Source organism: Gossypium hirsutum, chromosome A07 (assembly GCF_007990345.1).
Source record: "Gossypium hirsutum isolate 1008001.06 chromosome A07, Gossypium_hirsutum_v2.1, whole genome shotgun sequence".
Taxonomy (NCBI): Eukaryota; Viridiplantae; Streptophyta; class Magnoliopsida; order Malvales; family Malvaceae; genus Gossypium; species Gossypium hirsutum.
The window spans coordinates 15,566,158-15,575,285 of NC_053430.1; the positions used below are offsets into that span (position 1 = coordinate 15,566,158).

The 9,128-nt window shown below is 34.0% G+C and overlaps 1 long non-coding RNA gene across 2 annotated transcripts; it reads left to right on the forward strand.

Moving 5' to 3' along the window:
• LOC107943454 (uncharacterized) lies at positions 1-2,291 on the forward strand. Of its 2 annotated transcripts, none has more exons than XR_005930386.1 (5): positions 1-720; positions 794-866; positions 953-1,040; positions 1,136-1,583; positions 2,120-2,291. It is a non-coding gene; the product is annotated as an uncharacterized lncRNA (long non-coding RNA). The 2 variants fall into 2 exon arrangements; XR_001696013.2 differs by having other exon boundaries at positions 1,136-1,385.
• Positions 2,292-9,128: the final 6,837 nt, after the last annotated feature.

Genomic DNA, 9,128 nt, shown 5'->3' on the forward strand with positions numbered 1-9,128 from the left:
TATTTATTTTGCTGCTCTTGCCGTGTGGGAAGTTGGGGTTGACCACAACACTGCTAGTTGAGTAGAGTTTGAATGTGGTGGTTGAGGAGATAATAGTGGAGTGATTTGAGGAGAATTATGTGGGATTTAAAAGTGGTGGAGTTGTAGCCCAATAGGTACTTTGACCACTCAGGAAATTAGGCTGTGGGTAGGTTTTAGTACGTTATTTCAGGTTTTGGGGGAACATTTTTGGGTTCTTTTCTCTTCTCATTTTCAGCTTCTAACAAGTGGTTTCGGGTTATTTCACTCATTTCCTTGGTAGCCGAATTCTGCTAGGGGATTTTGCTGGTAATTTTCATTTTGTCCATTTTCGGTTTTGCTCTTCAATTTCAATGCCCTACTGACCATTTGTGCTTTTCTCCCTCTACCTCTTAAGCAATCACATTTTTCCTTCTTGCCTTGTTGTTGGCCGAATACCTCCCATCTCTCTCTCAACTCTTTCGATTTTGTTAGCCGATTATCTTCTCCTTTTCTTCCCTTGTTCTTATAGACTGATTGTTCTCATTCTCTGTCTCTCTTAATTGGTTAATTCTTGACCGATTTCCCCTTCCTTTTTTGCTCTCTCAATTGGTTATTTTTGACCGAATTCTACCCATTTCTTTTACCCTCACTGTGTCTATCTTCTTCCACTGCTCTTTGTCAATTTTGGGGGTAGTTACAAGTGCCTGGTTTGGTGTTTCGGTAAGACTAACTCTTGGTTTAGTTCAAACTATGTTTTTGATTAGGCGTTAACAAGAGGTTGTTTGATTTACAGTTGTAACCGAGGGCTTGTGTCATCGTCCTCTCTCGATTGATAAGGTGAAAAAGACTTCGATTGTCCCATCAATGTAAGGGGGTTAACAATTGGATAATTTCAAAGTAGTATAATAGTATTATTTTGATGCTGACTTATTACGTGTTTACCTATGTTTAGTTGGTATACAAGAGCTTGTCGAAGGAGAGGGAAAAGATCATCTGTTGGCGTTAGGGTGGACGGATCCCCTCTCGTGGCTTGTTTAAAGGTACGTTATTGTGTGGATTCAACGAATAGGTTAGTTGTGTGCATCCGATTAGGTGTTCGATTAAGTGAGTGATTGAAGATCATTATTAAATGTAGGGTTTATAAGTGCGAGCAGTTTCTTCTCTCGACAAATAGAAGCAAGGTGTGTAAAACACTACCTCTACTCGTCAATCAGCAAAAGTCAGAATAAGTGACCGATAACGCTACACGAGTGTGCCTTGCTCGTATGGTAAACCGAACGCCTAGACATGGGCGTAAGATCTTTGAGGCCGACCATGAGTGATTTCATGGGCCGAGTCTAATTTAGGCCATTTGGGCCGAAATGGGCCGTGTAGGCCCCACACAGGTAAACCACATGAAAGTGTGGAGAATATTGAGTCAGGCTGTGTAGTTCATATGGCCAAGGCCATTTCTGGGCTAAGTGAGCCATACGGGCGTGTAGGCCCACATGGGCTCGTATTATAGGCCTTGGGCCTACTTTTACTGTTTGACTGTTAATGTTGCACGGGTCGCTCGAGACGACTGTGGACCTACTATTGGGTCGGTAAGTGCACCTAGACCCCAACTTGATAAATGACTGTTATGCCCTTATGTGGTAGAATGACTATTATGCCCTTATAAGATGTATGACTGATTGAACATGCCATTTTATATATGTTGCATACATGCATGATATTATGATATGTTGCATGGGGATGGGTTTATTATGATTGGAGGAAGTGTACTGTACTGCCAGCTCTGCTGCAAATACTGTTAGTACCGTAACCGGTGCTATTTTAGAGTGTAGGGATGGGTGGGTTGATTTTATCCCCACAAGAAGTGTAGGGCTGGACGGAGTGGAGTGTAGAGGCTGGCTGGGTAAGATTTCTGATTGCATATCTGTACTTTTACTATTACTGAAATGGGCTAAGGCCAACACTGATACTGATACGGTAATGGGCTAATGCCCTAATTGAAACTGAACTGTTACTAATATGGGCTTAAGCTCAGATTGTATTTGCCTACTGTATGATTGACTGTTTGCACTTAGGGATTACACACTGAGTTTTCATAAACTTACCCTACTACTTTTCTGCGCAGGTAATCTCTAAGAGGACCGATGCTACGAGGGACTCGAAAGTGGCCACACAACTGCAATAGCTTACGCATTCGACATTTTATTTACAAGTAATTTAATTTGGATATTTGTTATGTAATAATGCCTCTTTAATTTTTTTAACGCTTAATTTGGGATTTTATATATGTTGATTCATATCTGTTAGTAGTAGGATGCGGGTTTTCAAAAAATAAATATTTTTCAAAACACTACGTTTAAGCAACATATTTTAAAAGCTTCTGCAACAAACAATGTTTTAAAATGTAATAACAAATTAATATGGTTAACCCTTTACTATACGACTTGAGTTTCAACAACGAACGAGACATCCTAAATTTTTGTTAAGATCACAAAGAGGTTTAACATAGAACGGGCTTTTCAACGGCATTGTATTTTTTTCGAAAAATACTTCAATGTGGCATCGCTAGATTCGACCATAACGTATAGGCCGAGTTTGGGGTGTTACACTCTATGCCAAGAAAAACAAATGTAGCTTTGCCATTGCTCAGGTTGAATATCTAGGACATGTTATAACAGTAGGGACTGTCAGCATGGATTCCTCGAGGGTTGTAGGAGTTCTTTCCAGGCCCATACCTCAAAACATTAAGGAACTTAGAGGATTTTTGGAGTTATCGGGGTACTATAGGCGGTTCATTCGAAGGCCCAACCTCTCACTTCACTTTTAAAAAAGTACCAACAATGACATTGGACAAACTCTTCCCAAATAGCTTTTCAAGCTCTTAAAGACGCTATTTACACTGCACTAGTTGTAGTTCTTCCAAATTTTGGTGAACCCTTTTGTGTAAAGACCGATGCCTCTGGTACTGGCGTTAGAGCTGTGTTACAACAATGAGGGAAACCAATGGCGTTTTTTAATAGGTCCTTAGGCATTAAACACCAAGCATTGTCTATATATGATAAGGAGATGTTGGTTGTGTTGCTCGCTGTTAAGAAATGGCACTCGTATCTTTTTGGGAAATCCTTTGTCATCAAAACAGACCACCAAAGTTTGAAGTTTTTATCTGAAAAATAGGCCATTATTCCATATCAACAAAAGTGGGTGTCTAAAATGCTGGTGATCGATTATTCCATTGTTTATCGAAGGGGATCTCAGAATATTGTGGCTGATGCTTTATCCAGAAGGACTCAACTGCCAAAGGGTCAATTCCATCAGTGTTTGGGAACAGTGTCACTTACGTGGTTTGAACTTTGGGACAAAATTCTACAAGCTACAATTGAAGATGTCAAGCTACAGCAGTTGTCCAACGACTTGTCAAAAAACCCCCAACACCATCCCAAGTATACATTGGATGGCTTATTTATTAAGAGAAAAGGGAAGGTTGTGATTGGCCACAACATAGAACTAAGGAAAGCAATTTTCGAGCTATTCCATAATAAAGCTATTGGTGGCCATTCAAGAGTGCATGCTACTAGGCGTCGCATAAGTAGCTTCTTGTACTGGAAAGAGTTATCGAGAGATGTCAAGCAGTGGGTTCAAGAATGCACCACTTGCCAACAGTACAAGCATGACAATGCTGCATATCCTGGATTATTGCAACCATTGCCAATACCTGATCGAGCATAGGTTGCTGTCAGTATGGACTTTATAGAATACCTTTTTTTGTCTAAAGGTAAAAGTACTATCTTGGTAACAGTTGATAGACTAACCAAGCATGCCCATTTCCTAGCCTTGGCACACCCTTTTACTATTACGAGTGTTGCTCAACTTTACTTAGACCAGATGTATAAGCTTTAGGGCATTCCTGAATCCATTGTATCCGACAAAGATCGGATCTTTCTTAGTAGATTTGGGCAAGAACTCTTCAAATTACTTGGCACTCGATTGTACCTATCCACAGCCTATCATCCACAAACAGATGGGCAAACAGAAGTCCTCAAATAGGTGTCTTGAAGGTTAGTTGCACTGTATGACTGGTGAGAAACCCTCTGAATAGGTTTATTGGCTACCTTTAGCTGAATGGTGGTACAACACGACTCACCACTCAGCTATCAACACCACTCCTTACATGGCCCTCTATGGTCAGGAACCCCCCAACCATTTACCATATTTACCAGGATCTTTGATGGTAGCCAAGGTGGACAAAACACTTCAGCATCAAGAAGCCTTAAGGAAGCTCATTCGGTTTCACTTGAAAAGATCTCAAGAGCGTATGAAACAATTTGCTGATAAAAAAAGATCAGATCGATCATTCGCAATTGGGGACCTTGTATATCTGAAGCTACAAACTTACAAACAGCATTCGCTGAAGAAGATGCACAATCTGAAGTTGTCCCCTAGGTTTTATAGCCCCTACCCTATTGAAGCCAAAGTTGGTCAGGTGGCTTACAGATTGAAGTTACCTGAGGGAGCAAAAATCCATTCCACATTCCACGTGTCCCAGTTAAAGAAACATATTGGCTCAGCTGTTTATTCACCAGCATTGCCACCTGTTGGAACAGATGGCTCAATTCTGAAAGAACCAGCACGCATCATTGATAAGCGGATGATCAAAAAGAGAAATTATGCGGTCATTAAGGTGTTGGTGGAGTGGGCAGACACTTTTTTGGAAGACTCAACTTGGGAAGTTTAGTTAGAATTCCAGAAGCAGTATCCTACCTTCGATCATTGAGGACAAGGATCTGCTTAAGAGAGAGAGTATTGTAACACCCCTATACCATGTTCGACTCAAGGAACCTGATATAGGAATATTACATTTGGTGCCAAAGTAATTCTTGGCTAATCACTAATATATTAGAACATAAAAATAGACACTTGGAACATACTTAGTATTTTTCCTAAGTACATGCCATTCTATTCAAAATTTTAAAACATACCTTGTTGTTGCTTGAAGATGTGATGAGATGAAAGCCTGCAATCTCAAAATTCAACTCTTCAAAAATTCATGTACCTAATCTGCGCATGGAAACAAACCGTACGCTGAGTATACATCCAGTGGTATAACTATAATTCAAATACTTAAGGTAAAACAATATATATACACATTAAATCTTACCACTATTTTACTTTTAATAAATTATTCATGCATTTAAACTTTAAATTTTCTTAGTAATATGTATCTTAAATAACTTTTCTTCATTTTAATTTATATATCTTCTTACTACATCAATATCCATTTTATGCATTTCATCAATAACCATTTCATAAATTATTATTTCATAAATTTCATTTCTATATCTCAATTCAATAACTTATTCTCAAGATAATATTAATTTCTATTCATAATCAATCAATAACAATCAATTGTTCAGTATAATCATTCTGTAGTCATCAATTATTCAGTAACATTAGTCTTTCAATAATTATTTAAACCAACATTTTTCAATAATAATAATAATAATAATAATAAATTCATATGATTATATTCAATTAACTCATAAACTATTTCATTATTTCCTATTCATTCTATTTTCACTTCTTATTTCGATATCTCAATTTCAATTCATAATTTCATTTTCTCATACTTTCAATAGTTCAATCGATCAAATTCATTCGATTTTCTCATTTCATTTATTCAACTGATTTCAATATCGATAATTCGATATTTAACAATTTCATGAACCTTAAGTTCATGCTTCAAATTTCATGTCTCAATTCAATTCACAATTCAACTCATAATTTCTTTATCATATTTTTAATAATATGATTAATCAAATTTATTTAATTTTCTCATTTCAGTTATTTACCCTATTAACAAACCCGGACCTTGGCGGATACACGGATCCAACCAACACACCAGTACAGCACTCAACACCTCATCGGCTTTGCCGAAGTAAACAGTAACAGTACAGTACTCAGTACCTCATCGAATTAAACCGAAGTAATAGTAATAGTACGACACACAAGGTGCCTCGTCGACTTAAAGTCTAAGTAACAGTACGAAACTTGTAGTGCCTTATCGACTCAAGGTCGAAGTATCCCTGAACACTTCCAATCCTATGGCATGCCAACTATATCCGACTCAGCCCGACTAGTTAATAGGGTATTCAATTTATTTTTCTATTTCGAATTCACTTTAAATTCAATCACAATTCAATTCAAATTCACTTTTTCACTTTCTAATCAATATACAATTCAATACCAATACATATTTCAGATAAGCACATATAATCATACTTTGATTCAATTGAATCCACTTTTCAATCAATACACAATTTACATATTCACCATATTCATAATTTAATTTACTTTTATTCAATTCATATTTTGGATTCATTTTCCAATCAAGTTCCAATCACTAATCACTTTTCAATTAATATACATTTCAAATAATCATATATTTTCTTCATTCAATTCATTTTGATTCAATTCAAATCACTTTTAATTTCAAATTTGTTCACATTTAATTTCAATAGCCATAAACACTTTTAAATCAATTTCATTCAAATCAATATCATTATTTCAATTACTTTCCTAAATTTATCTACCATGCATTTTAATTAAAATATAACAATTAATAATAAATAGATTTGAATTATAGTAATACAAATCCGGATTTATTCGATTACTCCTCGACAACTTTTTTCTTTCCTTTCGATGCCGATACCTCGGGTTCCTTGTTAGCTGCGAAAATTAAAATTATTATACCATTAATTACAGCACTAATTATAACAAATAATTGAATTTCTATTCAATTTACACCTTATTTTCAATTAGGTCCTAATTAACTCATTCACTTTACTAACTTAATTCTTACTTCATTCTTATTCAAATTCCTATCAAATTCAATCTAACTATCAAGTATTCATAATAAAACCCTAATTTAAAATTTCTTTCAATTTAATCCTTCAATCACAAAACTTATAGCTGCTTTTACAATTTAATCCCTTTATCACTTCTAACTTGAAATTCATTCTAAACCTCTAATTCATATTTTTGTTCAACATGAACTATATTTGAAAACCTATGAACTTCCAAAATATTAACTTAATTTCATCAAAACCTTGTTTTAAAACTTCAAAAATATCAAAATTAAGTAAAAAGGACTTAATTGACTTACCTTTTAAAGCTTAAAGCTTCAAATCCCTAGTTTTTCCTTTTTCTTTTCTTTTTCTCCTTTCTTTCTTTCTTTCCCGTTTGCTATTCTTTTCCTTATTTTCCTTCCCTTTTTATTTACTTTAAATTATATATATATATTATAATAATTACTATAATAAATATCTATTTAATAACAAATATTTATATTACATTTGTACACACATATATTTTACACTTGTCTATCATCATCACCATCCAATTGTCCTTATTTTATTTATTTTATCATATAAAAATCTTATAATATAATTTTTTTAAATTAATTTAACATAATTTATATCTAAATAATTAATTATATAATTAAAATATAACATAAAAATCTTAGATTTCATTTCTTGTTAATGGCTTAATTGACATTTTAATCCTTTTTATTTTCTTTTAATCTATAATTCAACTTTTACCCTTTATTCATTTTAGTCATTTTTCCTAATTACTCTTAATTAAGCTAAATTCACCTAATTAGAACCTAATTAGGTACACCACTAGTTTCATAAATGTTTCTAATAATTATTTACGAACTCATTTCACTAAAACGGAAGCTTAATATTGCATTTTTTCGATGCTGTGAATTTTAGGTCATTACAAGTATTGTTATGGCTTTTAATTTTGGGGGTTAAAAGTAGCTAATTTCTGTTTAATTATGTTTATTTGTTAAGCTAATTAAATTGTAACAAAACGGCACGTTTTGAAGGAGGGAATTAGTTAAGTGAAACAGGGTGTTTTGCTATTCAATTTTGTAACAAATTGACAGCTGTAATGACCATTGTTCTTTTTCTTTTAAGCACCCTCGTGTGTGCTGAATCTGTTATGAAAATACAGTACCATTTTCTCATCCTTTCTACCTTCTCTCTGTTATTTCTCTTTCTTCCTTCTTCCTCCCATTCTCTCTTCTCTCTTCTTCTCTTCTTCTCTTCTTCAACAGCTCTCATCATATAGCAGCTATGGCAGAGGGGCTGCTAATTTGAACGTAAAAATCTACTTCTTCATCTACTTTGCTTTCTTTTATATTTCTTTCTTAGTTTTTTGTCATATATTAATTTTTTGGTTCGTCTCTGTTTACAGCTTATGTTCATCGAGTGCTTATATTCAGGGCAGAGGCGGATAAAGGGAGGCTGGCAGGGGCCCTGACTCCCCTTAAAATGGAAATTTTTAATTTAAGCCCTTGAAATTTTTTTTAAAATTTTAAATTGCTAAAGTTAAAATTGCACTTTGGCTCCCCTAAAATTATAAAGATTCGATTTAATCTTTTAAAAATTATAAAGATATAGGCTATAAAAAATTAAAATTTTATTCGGCCCCCTAAAAATTTGTTCTGGCTTCGGGCTAGCAGGGTTCGGCTTTCTTAAAGTGAAATTTGTTTTTATTTTGATATTTTTAAAATATTTAAAATTTTAAATTAGTAAAGATAAAATTATATTTAGGCCTCTTGAAAATGAAATAAAATTATATTTAGGCCTCTTGAAAATGAATTTTTTTATTTAATCTTTTAAAAATTATATTTTTACAATCGTAAAAATTACAATTTAATTTCGACCCCTAAAATATTTTTCTGACTTCACCCAACTTATGTTAATCACGAGATAATGATTTGCTCTTCGATTTTTTTTTTTTAAATCTGAAGAAATCTGAGACTAAGACGTTAATACTTGACAGCGAAGTTAACTATTTTATTCGCAGCAGTTTGATATAAACTTAGAAATAATAGTGGGTTAATATACAATTCAATACCTGAGTTGGGTTACTTTTTTCAATTTGATACTTGAGTTTCTTTTTTTTTCCTAATTTGGTTCTTGAGTTTGGTTCATGGTTCACTTTGGTACTTGAATTTGGCTTCAATCTTCAATTTGGCACCTAGATCTAAAGGTTCAAGTGCTAAATTAAACATTAAAGCTAAACATAGATACCAAATGGCATATTAACCACCCGAAAAATAATTGCAC